The following is a 22,812-nucleotide window of genomic DNA, read 5'->3' as shown; positions in this document are numbered from 1 at the left end:
TTGTAATCGTTTGATTTGTTTCTTGCTTTCATACAGGTCAACACCCATCAGAAGAAAGGGATTTGGAGAGCCATTGCCTGGAAGGTATGGACCCTGGGGGTCCATATCTGGCAAAGCGGCAACTGTAACAAGACATGGGGGGACCTGAGACTCTGGGCCCGGAAGTTCATGGAGGTCCAGCTTGGGCTGCTCCCCCAATGTGGGCAGGGTGCACATCGGAGCATGACTTCCCTAATGGCTCATATTCTGGCAGTGGCCTACCCTGAGCTTGATAGGTGTTTGAGGGGAGCACAGCAGCCACAAGGGAGTGAGAACAGGGCCTATTCCTGCCTGTCACATAGCCAAGTTGATGTATTAGGTTCTGACGATTGGGGATGGGCAATGTGTGACACACAAGATGAATAACTGTTTGTGTAGGTATGGAATTCTATGCATTCTGATGTGCCTTTCTATTAGCCCAGGGACCTAGGACACAACCAAGAACAAAACTCCTGCCCTCCAATGACAGTGCATGGCTATGAACATTGATGAATCCAATGATTTTTGTTGCTGTAGTGGGTCTAAATTCTGCGCAACAGACCACTAATCCTCAGTGTCACAGCCCAAAGAAAAACAAGCGATGGATCACTGTCCTCAGTCATGTGCCTGGTCAAGTTAGCAAATTGACATCTGCCCCCCGAAGGCCACTTGTCTTCAAAGTGTGATGAGTGATGATGCCTTATTACTTTTTGTCATGTGAAGGTGGGCATCATACATGTGGCAGAGTATAAATTGTTCTGTGGATGCAGCTACATATCAGTACTTTCCCTTGGTAAGTGGGGAATGTCCATTGACATGATTTGTGTGACATCACTGCTGCCAACATTCCATGTGCCTACATGTTTGCATGTGTACCTTTCACTTTTGACAAAATGTGTACACTACTGTTTCATACATGTTCTACCTGTGTTCATGGGATCATTTCTGTATTCCCTCACATATAGGTGCATGCCAACCTGTGTTGAGAATTCGACATATGCAATGGGGCTGCATTTCATGTGGTGCTAGAGACAGGAGTGTGTCACCATTGATTGTTGGCTCACACGTACCCTCACCCATCACTACATGTCATTTGGCATGCACAACTGCAGTAGCAATGAGAGACACGAGACATGAGGTAGGACCACAGTTTTTACACATCATGTACGTTTCCATGCTATTGATGTGGCATTGTGTAGCAAAGTGTTCTGCACATGTGAACTGGGGAAGGTGTGTTACCTGACTGTTGGCATGCATCAGGAAGTGGCTTGCAGTTATTTTGGAATCAGATGTGGTTGGGTACAACCATTCATCCATGACACCTGGGTTTGCAGAACCAAAATGAAGACAGTGATGTAGCTTCCCATTGGGCAACATGTTGAGGGCCTTCTACAAGTATTTGAGAATCCCTGGGCCTCTCCAACATACAAAGGACTAATGGCTTCTACTGATGCAATCAGAGTATGTCATTGTAATGGGTGCCATACAGTAGAGGTGATTTCCCTGGGGCTAGCAAATTCAGTCTGCTGTGGATTTCAGAAACATCTCCCTGACAATTTACACATTCTGTCTACAGTGTACATTTCATGTCAAATGTGTAGTACATATGAACAACATTCTTACCACCTACATGACTCAATTAGGCCAATTTACACATGGGGAAGTGCGCATTGTTGATTCTTTCCCAGTGTAGCCTGGGTATTTACATGTCACCTTCTTCAGGCTACTGTACCGCTGTCAGTAACATGGCAGGAATTTGTAGCATAATTGTATAGGATCTGTGGAAAAGAATTTGACATTGTCCTACTATTGTGTGGCAACAGGTAAGTGAGGTATGTCCATGACACAAACCATTGAAGGTTATGTGGTCTCCTTCATGTTCAGTGGTTACTGTGTTAAACAACTTCACACATGCAATTGGAGTTGTCTGAGATTCTGATTTTCCTGTGGGCAACCGTTGACAGGTCATGTGGCATGCATGCATATTGTGGGGTACATGTAGGAGACACGTAGATGTAGTTTGTTACTGGAGCCTACTTGGCATCATGGTAATGTTTGCTAATCATAGCTGATGTTGAAGTGTGATCAGGAACATGTGGTGACTCTTTTTCTCTTTGCATTTGCAGAATCATTCTAAGCAGCAAAGGGGACAGGGCAGAACCAAGTGAGGAAGCACCTGGCTATGGTACCTCTATTTTTGTCACCACCGATGTAGGCAGAGCTAGTGGCCTGGAGGGTGAGGGAAGTGCCACTGTGGACACAGGATCTAACTCATCATCTTAAGATTCTACCACCAGTGGCCACTCCACAGTGGTGGCAGACCCAGCAGGACCTGCTCCTATATCATCCTTATCTGCCACCCCCAGTTCTATCGCTACCCTCCCTGTTGCTCTCACCCCAGTTGGCCATGGCTGCTCACCCAAGACAGTGGGCGTCTCCTTTGCTGCAGGCATGTCAGCGCCAGCCCCTGTTATCCTTACTGCCGTGAGTGAGGAGGCTATTGACCTCCTGAGGAGTATCTCTGTGGGGCAGACTGCCATTGTGAAAGCCAGCCAGGGTTTGGCAAGCCAACTTCAGCAGACAAATGTGTACCTGGAAAGCATTCATAGTGACATGCCTGGCTATAGAGATCTTTTCAGGCTATGGCCTCCTCACTGATGACAGCCAATAACCCCTCACATTCCTCCCGTACCACCTCACTCTTCCCAATGCAACTTTCTTATTTCCCTACTTGTCCCAAGCGTAAAGACACATCCGTACGCACCCACCTCAACACACAAGCAGCACACTCATACACAAGCACCACAAGACACGTAGCATGCAGTCACTCAACAGTCACCCCCAGACACCACAACAGCCAACATTTTCACAGACACTGCCAACACCAACACTGATACACACACAACAACCACCAAACCCACGGACACCACTACAGCAGCCAGTGACACGTCCACCACACCCACCATACACCCAGACAACACCTCACAACCCACAGACCCATGCACCTCAGACACCAAACCACAGACACCACCACAACATGCACAGAAACATCCACCATGTCAACCATACCCCCATACACCACCCCAACACACAGACACATCCACCATATCCACCATACCCAGAGACACCATCCTAACACACACAGACACATTCACAATATCCATCATGCCCAAAAACATGACCCCAACAGACACACACATCCACCACTCCTACACCACAAAACACCTCTACCTCGCAGCCCCCGAGGCATCAGCACCCACAGACAGGACCACCACACCCCCCACATTCTAAATCCCCAATCCCTTCTGATGACCCTACCCATTTTACCAAGGAGAGTTTCCTTTTTGACCTTGCCCTTTCCTGTGTTCCCACCACCCCCACTCCCAAACCCAAGAGGCCCCCAACACATCCCAACCCAAACCTTTCAGATTGAAGTCCTCCTCTGTCACTCATGACCACCATGCAAGCACTGATACCCCTGCCCAAAAAGGAAGCCCACCTCACCAAAGAAAAATACCTTCCTCCCAAACCCAAACCCACCTATCCAAAATCTGATCCCACCCCACTCAAGCATGATCCCTTAGGTGCCTGTCTGCCCACTTGATGCCCCTTCCCGTGAAGGTTCTCGGGCAGTGATTAGAGTCAAGGTTGGTCATAGTGCTGTGCATGGACTTATATGGACTGGCCAATGGCCTTTTACCTACATCTTTGGTGTTAATAAACCCAAGTTGTTGTTTTGTTGAGTACTCATTTATCCTGCCATTATCTTTTTACCTTTTTGTTGTTTCTGAGTAACTTGTGTTGTCTGCCTGCAGTTTTACGGTTTCACCTTGATTGCTGATCTATTTGCTGTTGTTTGCAAAATCTGACTTTGTGGGCAGTGCTGGTACCACTCAGGACAAGGGTGGAAGTTCACTGTATGGATATGTGTTTGTTAATCCAGTTGAGGTGTTGTCGCACTGTGTTCTGTTTGCCATGGTAAGTATTTCATCTTGTATTGGCCAATGTCAGCATGTATGATGTTAGAATTTTTCCCCTTATATGGACTGTTCAATTGGCTCATGTGTAGAAGTTAGAGTTTTGTTTGTGTATGCATAGGGTGTGTTCAATTATGCTACCTTCCTTTCCATTTGACTGACCATGTGTCCATTTAGATGTGTGCACTTTGCAGCTACTTCATCTAAATATACGGCCCATGCTTTTGTTGGTGTATTTGCTTCCTTGACTTGCACTTACACATTATGCAGATAGGCATGTCACTTGGCTTAAATATTGTTTGTCCCTGAGCTATATAAAGGGCCTATTCCCTTGCAAATTGTGTTTTAGGGCATGTGCAAAGTGAAATGTGTCCCAGCACAGCATCCTTCCAGGAGTGCTCCTGATGCCTCCATCCCTATTGTGCATTTAATGTTTGCATTGTGAGCTTTGGATATTTGTCTCACAAAATATTGTGCATCCCATTGACCTTTCATTGTGATGCAGTGTGGGTGATGTGTGGGTCCATTGCGGAGATGTTTCATGAGAGGGGTATGTGTGTTCCATGACACATCCATACATATGTGTCTTCAATCTGACAACAGTCTAGGCGTGTGAGCAATGTGATGTTGATGTGGTGTTGCTGTTGTGTGACACAATGTCCTGTACTCTTCACTGTCCCTGTGCCTAAGATGAGCAGACATGTGTTATTGTGGAGTGTGGTGGTGCACTGTCAGTGAAATGCCCAAAAGGGACATTTATTAGCTGTGAATGTGTCATTATTTGTGAAGACTCCGATCCGGAACACAATGACAAGTACACTTGGTGCCCGTAGCGTGAGCCCCATATCTTGTGGATGACTGCATGAGAATCTGTTGATCTCAATGACACAGGTAGGTGTGTGTTCTTACCATCGGTTGCATCCACAATGACGTGGATTTTGGATATCCAATGATGAGAGTAGCAGTAGGCCTCCATGGGCTCCATGGCAGCACAGGACTTGTGAAAGTGCCTTCAGGGGAGTTGCTTCCTTGATACGCTCTGTTTCCATCTGCTGGGAAGTGGTGGCTGGACTGTCATGGTCATGTCATGCAGAAACACTGGGTCCATCCGCCTGATTGGCCTGTCACGCCACTGCGGCAGTCTGCGCTGCGTGGCGATGCCAGTGGGAATGCAGTGGTCTTTCCTCTATGGGACCGCACGCATTATAATACGGTGGTCCAACTGCATGTAAGTCCAGTGGGAAAGTCGTAATAGGGCTGGTGGGGGGACAGCCACCTTCTCAGCGGTCTCCTTACCACACGTCTGGCAAATCCAACTGCCAAACTCGTAATCAGGCCCCAAGTGAGGAATAAGCCACCAACCGCCAATTTGCCTTTGAGGTAAACAAAAAAAAAGATATTGCACTAGCCTCCATCCCTGTCACAGAAGTAGCCAACCATTACAACATCCTAATAGAAACCCTCTATTATGAAATAAATGAAGAGAAACTTAGGGCCTAATTATGAGTACAGGGGTCCTAAGACCGCTGTACTCCTGATGGGGGTACGATAGCAGCAATCTTGGTGGTCTGACAACCAGATTATGATGCTGGCAGTCAGACCATCAGGATCACCACTACCACCACCAGGATCGTGGATCCCAACGGGTTGGTGGTGGTGCTAGTCAAGGTCAAGCATGGCGGTGCAGGTGTTGGCACTGCCGTACTGATCACGACTTGGCTTTCCGCTAGCCTTGGCTGGTGGAAAGGCAGGAATGGGGCAACCGAGGGGCCCCTGCCATGCCCATGGCAATGTCTTGGGCAGTGCAGGATCTCCCTTGTCAGCACACCTGGATGCCAATGGCAGACAGTGTGCATTCTGAGTATGCTGCCGGCACCAACAGTGTGGCGGCCACTGTTGGTGCCTGGCAAGCCTGGCAGGGTACTCATAATACGAAGATGGGGAGGCCGCCAGATTGGCATCCACCACCCCATTGCTGAATTAGCGGTCCGGCGGTTGCACCGCCCAGATCGCAATTAGGCCCTTTCTTCCCTAAAAGACTACTTTGAGGACACGCAGGTTGGCAGGCAGTCTGAGGTCAGGACAGAGATACTAACCAAAATTCCAGATACCATGGTGGAATGTCTGACATCACCTTAATACAGGAAGCACAGTGCAAGGATGGCATAATGCTGTTCAATCCACACTAGGCAGAACTTAAACTACACTATACAAATTACTAGAAGCCGTACAAAAAGAACAAAAGGCCTGATCATGACTCTGGTGGTCTGACAGCCAGAACGCCAATAATGCAGTGGGGAGGATGCAGCAAAAAGGACGGCCTCCCCGCTGTAATATGACAATGTTCCCGCTGGGCCGGACGGCGGAGATAGTGCGTTGGCATTGGGTTCCGCTCCAAGGGAGCGGAACCCAATTATGCTGCAATTATTAAGCCAATTATGCTGCACTGTCTGCACTGCCAGCACGGTCAAAATACAGACTGTTGCCAATGCAGGCAATGCACATCTGACTATGCTGACGGGAGGGCCTCTGCACTGACCATGACATGGGCATGGGCAGTGCAGGCCCCCACTGGCCCGTTGTCCCATCTCTGCTTTTCTGCCAGCCTTTTCATGGCTGTGTCCCTGCTATGAAGAGTCCGGCATAAAGACAAATTGTGATCAGCACGGCGGTGATGACATTAGCACCGCCATCCCTGACCAAGGCTTTCCCCACCACCGACACGTTGGGATCCAAGATCCTGGTAGAGGTGCTGACCTTGTGGCGGTCTGACCGCCAGCATTAAGATCTGGCAGTCGGACTGCCAAGGTTGCGGCACTTACACCGCCACTGCAGGTACCGTGGTCTATAAAACCACTGTACTCATAATCAGACCCAAAGTTACCAAGACCTTAGAATAGAACTACGGATATTGGCCCTAAGCTAAATAAACATACAAAAAAATGTATGAAGTGCTGCAAAGCAAAGTCAAAATAATTATAAATAACAAAGGACTAGATTACTTAGAAGTAATACCCAAATCTATCCTATGAACTATATAATAAACCTACTAAAAACACCAGAAACTACAGTACACTGCAGCAGAAAAATAATATATATTTTTTACTCATAAAATATTACTTTTATGTCAGTTTTTAAATAATACTAAAATAAATATTACTCACTGATATAAAAAATATATTAGTACTAGTATTTGAAAAAATATCTTAAACTATTAAAACCAATAAAACTAACAAACTATGCATAATAAAAATAAATACAACACTTATTTTCAACAAAATAAAATATTCAATAAATCAACATAACATTATTTAAAGCATGTCACATTTCTCACCCACAGTAAAATAATCAATTAAACTATTTTGTCCCTGCAGATCGCTGTCCAAATCCACATGGTAAAAAACAAAATCCACCGAAAACGACTTAAAATGATAATTAAAAAAAAACAAAAATGCAAAAATGAAGAAAAAAAGGCAATCCCTCTAAGCAATCCACAGTTTGTAGGTTCTGTAAAAAAACTAAAAAAAGGTTTAACCTCTTAGCTGCTGGGCCGTTTCCCCACCAGTGCTGAGCCCTTTTTTGGCTATTTGGGGTAGTTTGCGCTTAGGCCTTCATAACTTTTTGTCCACGTAAGCTATCCATGCCAAATTTGCTTCCTTTTTTTCCAACATCCTAGGGATTCTAAAGGTACCCAGAATTTGTGGTTTCCCCTGGAGGAGACCAAGAAATTAGCCAAATTAGAGCAAATTTTTTGATGTTTTCAAACAAATTGGAAAAAGGGCTGCCGAAGAAGGCTTGTGGTTTTTCCCCTGAAAATGGCATCAACAAAGGGTTTGCAGGGCTACAATCACCAGCTTTCAGGAAAAGGCAGACTTGAATCAGAAAACCACATTTTTCAACACAATTTTGGCATTTTGCTGAGACATGTCCCATTTTTACAATTGTTTGTGCTTTCAGCCTCCTTCCAGTTAGTGACAGAAATGGGTATGAAACCAATGCTGGATCCCGGAAAGCTAACTATTTTTGAAAAATAAACAAAATTCTGAATTCAGCAAAGGTTTATTTGTGTAGATCCTACAAGGTTTTCCTACAGAAAATAACAGTTGAAATAAAACAATATTGAAATTGAGCTGAAAACAACAGCCATTTTTCTTTATGTTTTACTCTGTAACTTATTCCTGCGATGTCAGATTTTTTAAAGCAATATACTGTTATGTCTGCTGGACTCTTCTGGTTGCGGGGATATACAGGGCTTGTAGGTTCATCAAGAACCCTAGGTACCCAGAGCCAATAAATGAACTGCACCCTGCAGTTGGTTTTCATTCTATACTGGGTATACAGCAATTCATTTGCTGAAATATGAAATGTGAAAAATAGGTATCAAGAAAACCTTTGTATTTCCAAAATGGGATCAAGATAAGGTGCTGAGGAGCAGTGGTTATTTGCACATCTCTGAATTCCGGGGTGCCCATACTAGCATGTGAATTGCAGGGCATTTCTCAAATAGACGTCTTTTTTACACACTCTCTTATATTTGGAAGGAAAAAATGTAGAGAAAGACAAGAGGCAATAACACTTGTTTTGATATTCTATGTTCCCCCAAGTATCCCGATAAAAATGGTACCTCACTTGTGTGGGTAGGCCTAGCGCCTGCGACAGGAAATGCCCCAAAACACAACGTGGACACATCTCATTTTTTGACAGAAAACAGAGCTGTTTTTTGCTAAGTGCCTACCTGTAGATTTTGACCTCTAGCTCAGCCGGCACCTAGGGAAACCTACCAAACCTGTGCATTTTTGAAAATTAGAGACCTAGGGGAATCCAAGATGGGGGTGACTTGTGGGGCTCTGACCAGGTTCTGTTACCCAGAATCCTTTGCAAACCTCAAAATGTGGCTAAAAAAACACATTTTCCTCACATTTCAGTGACAGAAAGTTCTGGAATCTGAGAGGAGCCACAAATTTCCTTCCACCCAGCGTTCCCCCAAGACTTCCGATAAAAATTATACCTCACTTGTGTGGGTAGGCCTAGCGCCCACGACAGGAAATGCCCCAAAACACAACGTGGACACATCCCATTTTTTGACAGAAAACAGAGCTGTTTTTTGCAAAGTGCCTACCTGTAGATTTTGGCCTCTAGCTCAGCTGGCACATAGGGAAACCTACGAAACCTATGCATTTTTGAAAACTAGAGACCTAGGGCAATCCAAGATGGGGTGACTTGTGGGGCTTTGACCAGGTTCTGTTACCCAGAATCCTTTGCAAACCTCAAAATGTGGCTAAAAAAACACATTTTCCTCACATTTCGGTGACAGAAAGTTCTGGAATCTTAGAGGAGCCACAATTTTCCTTCCACCCAGTGTTCCCCCGAGTCTCCCGAAAAACATGATACCTCACTTGTGTGGGTAGGCCTAGCGCCAACAACACGAAATGCCCCAAAACACAACGTAGACACATCCCATTTTTTGACAGAAAACAGAGCTGTTTTTTACAAAGTGCCTACCTGTAGATTTTGGGCTCTAGCTCAGCCGGCACCTAGGGAAACCTACCAAACCTGAGCATTTTTGAAAATTAGAGACCTAGGGAATACAAGATGGGGTGACTTGTGGGGCTCTGACCAGGTTCTGTTACCCAGAATCCTTTGCAAACCTCAAAATGCGGCAAAAAAAACACGTTTTCCTCACATTTCGGTGACAGAAAGTTCTGGAATCTTAGAGAAGCCACACATTTCCTTCCACCCAGAGTTCCCCCAAGTCTCCCGATAAAAATGATACCTCAGTTGTGTGGGTAGGCCTAGCCCCCCCGACAGGAAATGCCCCAAAACACAATGTGGACACATCCCATTTTTTGACAGAAAACAGAGCTGTTTTTTGCAAAGCGCCTACCTTTAGATTTTGGCCTCTAGCTCAACCAGAACCTAGGGAAACCTACCAAACCTGTGCATTTTTTAAAACTAGAGACCTAGGGCAATCCAAGATGGGGTGACTTGTGGGGCTTTGACCAGGTTCTGTTACTCAGAATCCTTTGCAAACCTCAAAATGTAGCTAAAAAAACAAGTTTTCCTCACATTTCGGTGACAGAAAGTTCTGGAATCTTAGAGGAGCCACAAATTTCCTTCCACCCAGCGTTCCCCCAAGTCTTCCGATAAAAATGATACCTCACTTGGGTGGGTAGGCCTAGCCCCCGTGACAGGAAATGTTCCAGAACACAACGTGGACACATCCCATTTTTTGACAGAAAACAGAGCTGTTTTTTGCAAAGTGCCTACCTTTAGATTTTGGCCTCTAGCTCAACCGGAACCTTGGGAAACCTACCAAACCTGTGCATTTTTGAAAATTAGAGACCTAGGGCAATCCAAGATGGGGTGACTTGTGGGGCTTTGACCAGGTTCTGTTACCCAGAATCCTTTGCAAACCTCAAAATGTGGCTAAAAAAACACATTTTCCTCACATTTCAGTGACAGAAAGTTCTGGAATCTGAGAGGAGCCACAAATTTCCTTCCACCCAGCGTTCCCCCAAGACTTCCGATAAAAATTATACCTCACTTGTGTGGGTAGGCCTAGCGCCCACGACAGGAAATGCCCCAAAACACAACGTGGACACATCCCATTTTTTGACAGAAAACAGAGCTGTTTTTTGCAAAGTGCCTACCTGTAGATTTTGGCCTCTAGCTCAGCTGGCACATAGGGAAACCTACCAAACCTGTGCATTTTTGAAAACTAGAGACCTAGGGCAATCCATGATGGGGTGACTTGTGGGGCTTTGACCAGGTTCTGTTACCCAGAATCCCTTGCAAACCTCAAAATGTGGCTAAAAAAACAAATTTTCCTCACATTTCGGTGACAGAAAGTTCTGGAATCTTAGAGGAGCCACAATTTTCCTTCCACCCAGTGTTCCCCGAGTCTCCCGAAAAACATGATACCTCACTTGTGTGGGTAGGCCTAGCGCCAACAACAGGAAATGCCCCAAAACACAACGTGGACACATCCCATTTTTTGACAGAAAACAGAGCTGTTTTTTTGCAAAGTGCCTACCTGTAGATTTTGGGCTCTAGCTCAGCCGGCACCTAGGGAAACCTACCAAACCTGAGCATTTTTGAAAATTAGAGACCTAGGGAATACAAGATGGGGTGACTTGTGGGGCTCTGACCAGGTTCTGTTACCCAGAATCCTTTGCATACCTCACAATGTGGCTAAAAAAACACAGTTTCCTCATATTTCGGTGACAGAAAGATCTGGAATCTGAGAGCCACACATTTCCTTCCAACCAGCGTTCCCCCAAGTCTTCCGATAAAAATGATACCTCACTTGTGTGGGTAGGCCTAGCCCCCACGACAGGAAATGCCCCAAAACACAACGTGGACATATCCCATTTTTTGACAGAAAACAGAGCTGTTTTTTGCAATGTGCCTACCTGTAGATTTTGGCCTCTAGCTCAGCCGGCACATAGGGAAACCTACCAAACCTGTGCATTTTTGAAAACTAGAGACCTAGGGCAATCCAAGATGGGGTGACTTGTGGGGCTTTGACCAGGTTCTGTTACCCAGAATCCTTTGCAAACCTCAAAATGCGGCAAAAAAAAACACGTTTTCCTCACATTTCGGTGACAGAAAGTTCTGGAATCTTAGAGAAGCCACACATTTCCTTCCACCCAGCGTTCCCCCAAGTCTCCCGATAAAAATGATACCTCAGTTGTGTGGGTAGGCCTAGCCCCCACGACAGGAAATGCCCCAAAACACAATGTGGACACATCCCATTTTTTGACAGAAAACAGAGCTGTTTTTTGCAAAGTGCCTACCTTTAGATTTTGGCCTCTAGCTCAACGGGAACCTAGGGAAACTTACCAAACCTGTGCATTTTTGAAAACTAGAGACCTAGGGAAATCCAAGATGGGGTGACTTGTGGGGCTTTGACCAGGTTCTGTTACTCAGAATCCTTTGCAAACCTCAAAATGCGGCTGAAAAAACACATTTTCCTCACATTTCGGTGACAGAAAGTTCTGGAATCTTAGAGAAGCCACACATTTCCTTCCACCCAGCGTTCCCCCAAGTCTCCCGATAAAAATGATACCTCAGTTTTGTGGGTAGGCCTAGCCCCCACGACAGGAAATGCCCCAAAACACAATGTAGACACATCCCATTTTTTGACAGAAAACAGAGGAGTTTTTTGCAAAGTGCCTACCTTTAGATTTGGCCTCTAGCTCAACCGGAACCTAGGGAAACCTACCAAACCTGTGCATTTTTGAAAACTAGAGACCTAGGGCAATCCAAGATGGGGTGACTTGTGGGGCTTTGACCAGGTTCTGTTACCCAGAATCCTTTGCAAACCTCAAAATGTGGCTAAAAAAACACGTTTTCCTCACATTTCGGTGACAGAAAGTTCTGGAATCTTAGAGGAGCCACGAATTTCCTTCCACCCAGCGTTCCCCCAACACTTCCGATAAAAATGATACCTCACTTGGGTGGGTAGGCCTAGCGCCCGCGACAGGAAATGTTCCAAAACACAACGTGGACACATCCCATTTTTTGACAGAAAACAGAGCTGTTTTTTGCAAAGTGCCTACCTTTAGATTTTGGCCTCTAGCTCAACCGGAACCTAGGAAACCTACCAAACCTGTGCATTTTTGAAAACTAGAGACCTAGGGCAATCCAAGATGGGGTGACTTGTGGGGCTTTGACCAGGTTCTGTTACCCAGAATCCTTTTCAAACTTCAAAATGTGGCTAAAAAACACGTTTTCCTCACATTTCGGTAACAGAAAGTTCTGGAATTTGAGAGGAGCCACAAATTTCCTTCCACCAAGTGTTCCCCCAAGTCTTCCGATAAAAATGATACCTCATTTGGGTGGGTAGGCGTAGCGCCTGCGACAGGAAATGTTCCAAAACACAACGTGGACACATCCCATTTTTTGACAGAAAACAGAGCTGTTTTTTGCAAAGTGCCTACCTGTAGATTTTGGCCTCTAGCTCAGCCGGCACATAGGGAAACCTACCAAACCTGTGCATTTTTGAAAACTAGAGACCTAGGGCAATCCAAGATGGGGTGACTTGTGGGGCTTTGACCAGGTTCTGTTACCCAGAATCCTTTGCAAACCTCAAAATGTGGCTAAAAAAACACGTTTTCCTCACATTTCGGTGACAGAAAGTTCTGGAATCTTAGAGGAGCCACGAAATTCCTTCCACCCTGCGTTCCCCCAAGTCTTCCGATAAAAATGATACCTCACTTGGGTGGGTAGGCGTAGCGCCCGCAACAGGAAATGTTCCAAAACACAACATGGACACATCCCATTTTTTGACAGAAAACAGAGCTGTTTTTTGCAAAGTGCCTACCTGTAGATTTTGGCCCCTAGCTCAGCCGGCACATAGGGAAACCTACCAAACCTCTGCATTTTTTAAAACTAGAGACCTAGGGCAATCCAAGATGGGGTGACTTGTTGGGCTTTGACCAGGTTCTGTTACCCAGAATCCTTTGCAAACCTCAAAATGCGGCAAAAAAAACACAAGGCCTACCCTCAGTTGTGTGGGTAGGCCTAGCCCCCACGAGAGGAAATGCCCCAAAACACAATGTGGACACATCCCATTTTTTGACAGAAAACAGAGCTGTTTTTTGCAAAGTGCCTACCTTTAGATTTTGGCCTCTAGCTCAACCAGAACCTAGGGAAACCTACCAAACCTGTGCATTTTTGAAAACTAGAGACCTAGGGAAATCCAAGATGGGGTGACTTGTGGGGCTTTGACCAGGTTCTGTTACTCAGAATCCTTTGCAAACCTCAAAATGCGGCTGAAAAAACACATTTTCCTCACATTTCGGTGACAGAAAGTTCTGGAATCTTAGAGAAGCCACACATTTCCTTCCACCCAGCGTTCCCCCAAGTCTCCCGATAAAAATGATACCTCAGTTTTGTGGGTAGGCCTAGCCCCCACGACAGGAAATGCCCCAAAACACAATGTAGACACATCCCATTTTTTGACAGAAAACAGAGGAGTTTTTTGCAAAGTGCCTACCTTTAGATTTGGCCTCTAGCTCAACCGGAACCTAGGGAAACCTACCAAACCTGTGCATTTTTGAAAACTAGAGACCTAGGGCAATCCAAGATGGGGTGACTTGTGGGGCTTTGACCAGGTTCTGTTACCCAGAATCCTTTGCAAACCTCAAAATGTGGCTAAAAAAACACGTTTTCCTCACATTTCGGTGACAGAAAGTTCTGGAATCTTAGAGGAGCCACGAATTTCCTTCCACCCAGCGTTCCCCCAACACTTCCGATAAAAATGATACCTCACTTGGGTGGGTAGGCCTAGCGCCCGCGACAGGAAATGTTCCAAAACACAACGTGGACACATCCCATTTTTTGACAGAAAACAGAGCTGTTTTTTGCAAAGTGCCTAGCTTTAGATTTTGGCCTCTAGCTCAACCGGAACCTAGGGAAACCTACCAAACCTGTGCATTTTTGAAAACTAGAGACCTAGGGCAATCCAAGATGGGGTGACTTGTGGGGCTTTGACCAGGTTCTGTTACCCAGAATCCTTTTCAAACTTCAAAATGTGGCTAAAAAACACGTTTTCCTCACATTTCGGTAACAGAAAGTTCTGGAATTTGAGAGGAGCCACAAATTTCCTTCCACCAAGTGTTCCCCCAAGTCTTCCGATAAAAATGATACCTCACTTGGGTGGGTAGGCGTAGCGCCTGCGACAGGAAATGTTCCAAAACACAACGTGGACACATCCCATTTTTTGACAGAAAACAGAGCTGTTTTTTGCAAAGTGCCTACCTGTAGATTTTGGCCTCTAGCTCAGCCGGCACATAGGGAAACCTACCAAACCTGTGCATTTTTGAAAACTAGAGACCTAGGGCAATCCAAGATGGGGTGACTTGTGGGGCTTTGACCAGGTTCTGTTACCCAGAATCCTTTGCAAACCTCAAAATGTGGCTAAAAAAACACGTTTTCCTCACATTTCGGTGACAGAAAGTTCTGGAATCTTAGAGGAGCCACGAAATTCCTTCCACCCTGCGTTCCCCCAAGTCTTCCGATAAAAATGATACCTCACTTGGGTGGGTAGGCGTAGCGCCCGCAACAGGAAATGTTCCAAAACACAACATGGACACATCCCATTTTTTGACAGAAAACAGAGCTGTTTTTTGCAAAGTGCCTACCTGTAGATTTTGGCCCCTAGCTCAGCCGGCACATAGGGAACCCTACCAAACCTCTGCATTTTTTAAAACTAGAGACCTAGGGCAATCCAAGATGGGGTGACTTGTTGGGCTTTGACCAGGTTCTGTTACCCAGAATCCTTTGCAAACCTCAAAATGCGGCAAAAAAAACACAAGGCCTACCCTCAGTTGTGTGGGTAGGCCTAGCCCCCACGAGAGGAAATGCCCCAAAACACAATGTGGACACATCCCATTTTTTGACAGAAAACAGAGCTGTTTTTTGCAAAGTGCCTACCTTTAGATTTTGGCCTCTAGCTCAACCAGAACCTAGGGAAACCTACCAAACCTGTGCATTTTTGAAAACTAGAGACCTAGGGAAATCCAAGATGGGGTGACTTGTGGGGCTTTGACCAGGTTCTGTTACTCAGAATCCTTTGCAAACCTCAAAATGGGGCTAAAAAAACACGTTTTCCTCACATTTCGGTGACAGAAAGTTCTGGAATCTTAGAGGAGCCACAAATTTCCTTCCACCCAGCGTTCCCCCAAGTCTTCCGATAAAAATGATACCTCACTTGGGTGGGTAGGCCTAGCCCCGCGACAGGAAATGTTCCAAAACACAACGTGGACACATCCCATTTTTTGACAGAAAACAGAGCTGTTTTTTGCAAAGTGCCAAAATGTAGATTTTGGCCCCTAGCTCAGCCGGCACATAGGGAAACCTACCAAACCTGTGCATTTTTGAAAACTAGAGACCTAGGGCAATCCAAGATGGGGTGACTTGTGGGGCTTTGACCAGGTTCTGTTACCCAGAATCCTTTGCAAACCTCAAAATGCGGCTAAAAAAACACGTTTTCCTCACATTTCGGTGACAGAAAGTTCTGGAATCTTAGAGAAGCCACACATTTCCTTCCACCCAGCGTTCTCCCAAGTCTCCCGATAAAAATTATACCTCAGTTTTGTGGGTAGGCCTAGCCCCCACGACAGGAAATGCCCCAAAACACAATGTAGACACATCCCATTTTTTGACAGAAACAGAGCTGTTTTTTCAAAGTGCCTACCTTTAGATTTGGCCTCTAGCTCAACCGGAACCTAGGGAAACCTACCAAACCTGTGCATTTTTGAAAACTAGAGACCTAGGGCAATCCAAGATGGGGTGACTTGTGGGGCTTTGGCCAGGTTCTGTTACCCAGAATCCTTTGCAAACCTCAAAATGTGGCTAAAAAAACACGTTTTCCTCACATTTCGGTGACAGAAAGTTCTGGAATCTTAGAGGAGCCACGAATTTCCTTCCACGCAGCGTTCCCCCAACTCTTCCGATAAAAATGATACCTCACTTGGGTGGGTAGGCCTAGCGCCCGCGACAGGAAATGTTCCAAAACACAACGTGGACACATTCCATTTTTTGACAGAAAACAGAGCTGTTTTTTGCAAAGTGCCTACCTTTAGATTTTGGCCTCTAGCTCAACCGGAACCTAGGGAAACCTTCCAAACCTGTGCATTTTTTAAAACTAGAGACCTAGGGCAATTTAAGATGGGGTGACTTGTGGGGCTTTGACCAGGTTCTGTTACCCAGAATCCTTTTCAAACTTCAAAATGTGGCTAAAAAAACACGTTTTCCTCACATTTCGGTGACAGAAAGTTCTGGAATTTGAGAGGAGCCACAAATTTCCTTCCACCCAGCGTTCCCCTAAGTCTTCTGATAAAAATGATACCTCACTTGGGTGGGTAGGCCTAGCGCCCGCGACAGGAAATGCTCCAAAACACAACGTGGACACATCCCATTTTTTGACAGAAAACAGAGCTGTTTTTGCAAAGTGCCTACCTGTAAATTTTGGCCTCTAGCTCAGCCGGCACATAGGGAAACCTACCAAACCTGTGCATTTTTGAAAACTAGAGACCTAGGGCAATCCAAGATGGGGTGACTTGTGGGGCTTTGACCAGGTTCTGTTACCCAGAATCCTTTGCAAACCTCAAAATGTCGCTAAAAAAACACGTTTTCCTCACATTTCGGTGACAGAAAGTTCTGGAATCTTAGAGGAGCCACGAATTTCCTTCCACCCAGCGTTCCCCCAAGTCTTCCGATAAAAATGATACCTCACTTGGGTGGGTAGGCATAGCGCCCGCAACAGGAAATGTTCCAAAACACAACGTGGACACATCCCATTTTTTGACAGAAAACAGAGCTGTTTTTTGCAAAGTGCCTACCTGTAGATTTTGGCCTCTAGCTCAACCGGAACCTAGGGAAACCTACCAAACCTGTGCCTTTTTGAAAACTAGAGACCTAGGGCAATCCAAGATGGGGTGACTTGTGGGGCTTTGACCAGGTTCTGTTACCCAGAATCCTTTGCAAACCTCAAAATGTGGCTAAAAAACACATTTTTCTCACATTTCGGTGACAAAAAGTTCTGGAATCTGAGAGGAGCCACAAATTTCCTTCCACCCGGTGTTCCCCCAAGTCTCCAGATAAAAATGATACCTCAGTTTTGTGGGTAGGCCTAGCCCCCACGATAGGAAATGCCCCAAAACACAATGTAGACACATCCCATTTTTTGACAGAAAACAGAGCTGTTTTTTGCAAAGTGCCTACCTTTAGATTTTGGCCTCTAGCTCAACCGGAACCTAGGGAAACCTACCAAACCTGTGCATTTTTGAAAACTAGAGACCTAGGGCAATCCAAGATGGGGTGACTTGTGGGGCTTTGACCAGGTTCTGTTACCCAGAATCCTTTGCAAACCTCAAAATGTCGCTAAAAAAACACGTTTTCCTCACATTTCGGTGACAGAAAGTTCTGGAATCTTAGAGGAGCCACGAATTTCCTTCCACCCAGCGTTCCCCCAAGTCTTCCGATAAAAATGATACCTCACTTGGGTGGGTAGGCATAGCGCCCGCAACAGGAAATGTTCCAAAACACAACGTGGGCACATCCCATTTTTTGACAGAAAACAGAGCTGTTTTTTGCAAAGTGCCTACCTGTAGATTTTGGCCTCTAGCTCAACCGGAACCTAAGGAAACCTACCAAACCTGTGCATTTTTGAAAACTAGAGACCTAGGGCAATCCAAGATGGGGTGACTTGTGGGGCTTTGACCAGGTTCTGTTACCCAGAATCCTTTGCAAACCTCAAAATGTGGCTAAAAAACACGTTTTTCTCACATTTCGGTGACAAAAAGTTCTGGAATCTGAGAGGAGCCACAAATTTCCTTCCACCCAGTGTTCCCCCAAGTCTCCAGATAAAAATGATACCTCAGTTTTGTGGGTAGGCCTAGCCCCCACGACAGGAAATGCCCCAAAACACAATGTAGACACATCCCATTTTTTGACAGAAAACAGAGCTGTTTTTTGCAAAGTGCCTACCTTTAGATTTTGGCCTCTAGCTCAACCGGAACCTAGGGAAACCTACCAAACCTGTGCATTTTTGAAAACTAGAGACCTAGGGCAATCCAAGATGGGGTGACTTGTGGGGCTTTGACCAGGTTCTGTTACCCGGAATCCTTTGCAAACCTCAAAATGTGGCTAAAAAAACACTTTTTCCTCACATTTCGGTGACAGAAAGTTCTGGAATCTTAGAGGAGCCACGAAATTCCTTCCACCCAGCGTTCCCCCAAGTCTTCCGATAAAAATGATACCTCACTTGGGTGGGTAGGCGTAGCGCCCGCAACAGGAAATGTTCCAAAACACAACGTGGACACATCCCATTTTTTGACAGAAAACAGAGCTGTTTTTTGCAAAGTGCCTACCTGTAGATTTTGGCCCCTAGCTCAGCCGGCACATAGGGAAACCTACCAAACCTCTGCATTTTTGAAAACTAGAGACCTAGGGCAATCCAAGATGGGGTGACTTGTTGGGCTTTGACCAGGTTCTGTTACCCAGAATCCTTTGCAAACCTCAAAATGCGGCAAAAAAAACACGTTTTCCTCACATTTCGGTGACAGAAAGTTCTGGAATCTTAGAGAAGCCACACATTTCCTTCCACCCAGCGTTCCCCCAAGTCTCCCGATAAAAATGATACCTCACTTGTGTGGGTAGGCCTAGCCCCCACGAGAGGAAATGCCCCAAAACACAATGTGGACACATCCCATTTTTTGACAGAAAACAGAGCTGTTTTTTGCAAAGTGCCTACCTTTAGATTTTGGCCTCTAGCTCAACCAGAACCTAGGGAAACCTACCAAACCTGTGCATTTTTGAAAACTAGAGACCTACGGAAATCCAAAATGGGGTGACTTGTGGGGCTTTGGCCAGGTTCTGTTACCCAGAATCCTTTGCAAACCTCAAAATGTCGCTAAAAAAACACGTTTTCCTCACATTTCGGTGACAGAAAGTTCTGGAATCTTAGAGGAGCCACGAATTTCCTTCCACCCAGCGTTCCCCCAAGTCTTCCGATAAAAATGATACCTCACTTGGGTGGGTAGGCATAGCGCCCGCAACAGGAAATGTTCCAAAACACAACGTGGGCACATCCCATTTTTTGACAGAAAACAGAGCTGTTTTTTGCAAAGTGCCTACCTGTAGATTTTGGCCTCTAGCTCAACCGGAACCTAAGGAAACCTACCAAACCTGTGCATTTCTGAAAACTAGAGACCTAGGGCAATCCAAGATGGGGTGACTTGTGGGGCTTTGACCAGGTTCTGTTACCCAGAATCCTTTGCAAACCTCAAAATGTGGCTAAAAAACACGTTTTTCTCACATTTCGGTGACAAAAAGTTCTGGAATCTGAGAGGAGCCACAAATTTCCTTCCACCCAGTGTTCCCCCAAGTCTCCAGATAAAAATGATACCTCAGTTTTGTGGGTAGGCCTAGCCCCCACGACAGGAAATGCCCCAAAACACAATGTAGACACATCCCATTTTTTGACAGAAAACAGAGCTGTTTTTTGCAAAGTGCCTACCTTTAGATTTTGGCCTCTAGCTCAACCGGAACCTAGGGAAACCTACCAAACCTGTGCATTTTTGAAAACTAGAGACCTAGGGCAATCCAAGATGGGGTGACTTGTGGGGCTTTGACCAGGTTCTGTTACCCGGAATCCTTTGCAAACCTCAAAATGTGGCTAAAAAAACACTTTTTCCTCACATTTCGGTGACAGAAAGTTCTGGAATCTTAGAGGAGCCACGAAATTCCTTCCACCCAGCGTTCCCCCAAGTCTTCCGATAAAAATGATACCTCACTTGGGTGGGTAGGCGTAGCGCCCGCAACAGGAAATGTTCCAAAACACAACGTGGACACATCCCATTTTTTGACAGAAAACAGAGCTGTTTTTTGCAAAGTGCCTACCTGTAGATTTTGGCCCCTAGCTCAGCCGGCACATAGGGAAACCTACCAAACCTCTGCATTTTTGAAAACTAGAGACCTAGGGCAATCCAAGATGGGGTGACTTGTTGGGCTTTGACCAGGTTCTGTTACCCAGAATCCTTTGCAAACCTCAAAATGCGGCAAAAAAAACACGTTTTCCTCACATTTCGGTGACAGAAAGTTCTGGAATCTTAGAGAAGCCACACATTTCCTTCCACCCAGCGTTCCCCCAAGTCTCCCGATAAAAATGATACCTCACTTGTGTGGGTAGGCCTAGCCCCCACGAGAGGAACTGCCCCAAAACACAATGTGGACACATCCCATTTTTTGACAGAAAACAGAGCTGTTTTTTGCAAAGTGCCTACCTTTAGATTTTGGCCTCTAGCTCAACCAGAACCTAGGGAAACCTACCAAACCTGTGCATTTTTGAAAACTAGAGACCTACGGAAATCCAAGATGGGGTGACTTGTGGGGCTTTGGCCAGGTTCTGTTACTCAGAATCCTTTGCAAACCTCAAAATGGGGCTAAAAAAACACGTTTTCCTCACATTTCGGTGACAGAAAGCTCTGGAATCTTAGAGGAGCCACAAATTTCCTTCCACCCAGCGTTCCCCCAAGTCTTCCGATAAAAATGATACCTCACTTGGGTGGGTAGGCCTAGCCCCGCGACAGGAAATGTTCCAAAACACAACGTGGACACATCCCATTTTTTGACAGAAAACAGAGCTGTTTTTTGCAAAGTGCCAAAATGTAGATTTTGGCCCCTAGCTCAGCCGGCACATAGGGAAACCTACCAAACCTGTGCATTTTTGAAAACTAGAGACCTAGGGCAATCCAAGATGGGGTGACTTGTGGGGCTTTGACCAGGTTCTGTTACCCAGAATCCTTTGCAAACCTCAAAATGCGGCTAAAAAAACACAATGATACCTCAGTTGTGTGGGTAGGCCTAGCCCCCACGAGAGGAAATGCCCCAAAACACAATGTGGACACATCCCATTTTTTGACAGAAAACAGAGCTGTTTTTTGCAAAGTGCCTACCTTTAGATTTTGGCCTCTAGCTCAACCAGAACCTAGGGAAACCTACCAAACCTGTGCATTTTTGAAAACTAGAGACCTAGGGAAATCCAAGATGGGGTGACTTGTGGGGCTTTGACCAGGTTCTGTTACTCAGAATCCTTTGCAAACCTCAAAATGGGGCTAAAAAAACACGTTTTCCTCACATTTCGGTGACAGAAAGTTCTGGAATCTTAGAGGAGCCACAAATTTCCTTCCACCCAGCGTTCCCCCAATTCTTCCGATAAAAATTATACCCTACTTGGGTGGGTAGGCCTAGCCCCGCGACAGGAAATGTTCCAAAACACAACGTGGACACATCCAATTTTTTGACAGAAAACAGAGCTGTTTTTTGCAAAGTGCCAAAATGTAGATTTTGGCCCCTAGCTCAGCCGGCACATAGGGAAACCTACCAAACCTGTGCATTTTTGAAAACTAGAGACCTAGGGCAATCCAAGATGGGGTGACTTGTGGGGCTTTGACCAGGTTCTGTTACCCAGAATCCTTTGCAAACCTCAAAATGCGGCTAAAAAAACACGTTTTCCTCACATTTCGGTGACAGAAAGTTCTGGAATCTTAGAGAAGCCACACATTTCCTTCCACCCAGCGTTCTCCCAAGTCTCCCGATAAAAATTATACCTCAGTTTTGTGGGAAGGCCTAGCCCCCACGACAGGAAATGCCCCAAAACACAATGTAGACACATCCCATTTTTTGACAGAAAACAGAGCTGTTTTTTCAAAGTGCCTACCTTTAGATTTGGCCTCTAGCTCAACCGGAACCTAGGGAAACCTACCAAACCTGTGCATTTTTGAAAACTAGAGACCTAGGGCAATCCAAGATGGGGTGACTTGTGGGGCTTTGGCCAGGTTCTGTTACCCAGAATCCTTTGCAAACCTCAAAATGTGGCTAAAAAAACACGTTTTCCTCACATTTCGGTGACAGAAAGTTCTGGAATCTTAGAGGAGCCACGAATTTCCTTCCACCAAGCGTTCCCCCAACTCTTCCGATAAAAATGATACCTCACTTGGGTGGGTAGGCCTAGCGCCCGCGACAGGAAATGTTCCAAAACACAACGTGGACACATTCCATTTTTTGACAGAAAACAGAGCTGTTTTTTGCAAAGTGCCTACCTTTAGATTTTGGCCTCTAGCTCAACCGGAACCTAGGGAAACCTTCCAAACCTGTGCATTTTTGAAAACTAGAGACCTAGGGCAATTTAAGATGGGGTGACTTGTGGGGCTTTGACCAGGTTCTGTTACCCAGAATCCTTTTCAAACTTCAAAATGTGGCTAAAAAAACACGTTTTCCTCACATTTCGGTGACAGAAAGTTCTGGA

This window comes from Pleurodeles waltl, chromosome 6 (genome assembly GCF_031143425.1).
Source record: "Pleurodeles waltl isolate 20211129_DDA chromosome 6, aPleWal1.hap1.20221129, whole genome shotgun sequence".
NCBI classification, from domain to species: Eukaryota; Metazoa; Chordata; class Amphibia; order Caudata; family Salamandridae; genus Pleurodeles; species Pleurodeles waltl.
The sequence above is the reverse complement of the archived record's forward strand: the minus strand, read 5'-3'. Positions refer to the sequence as shown.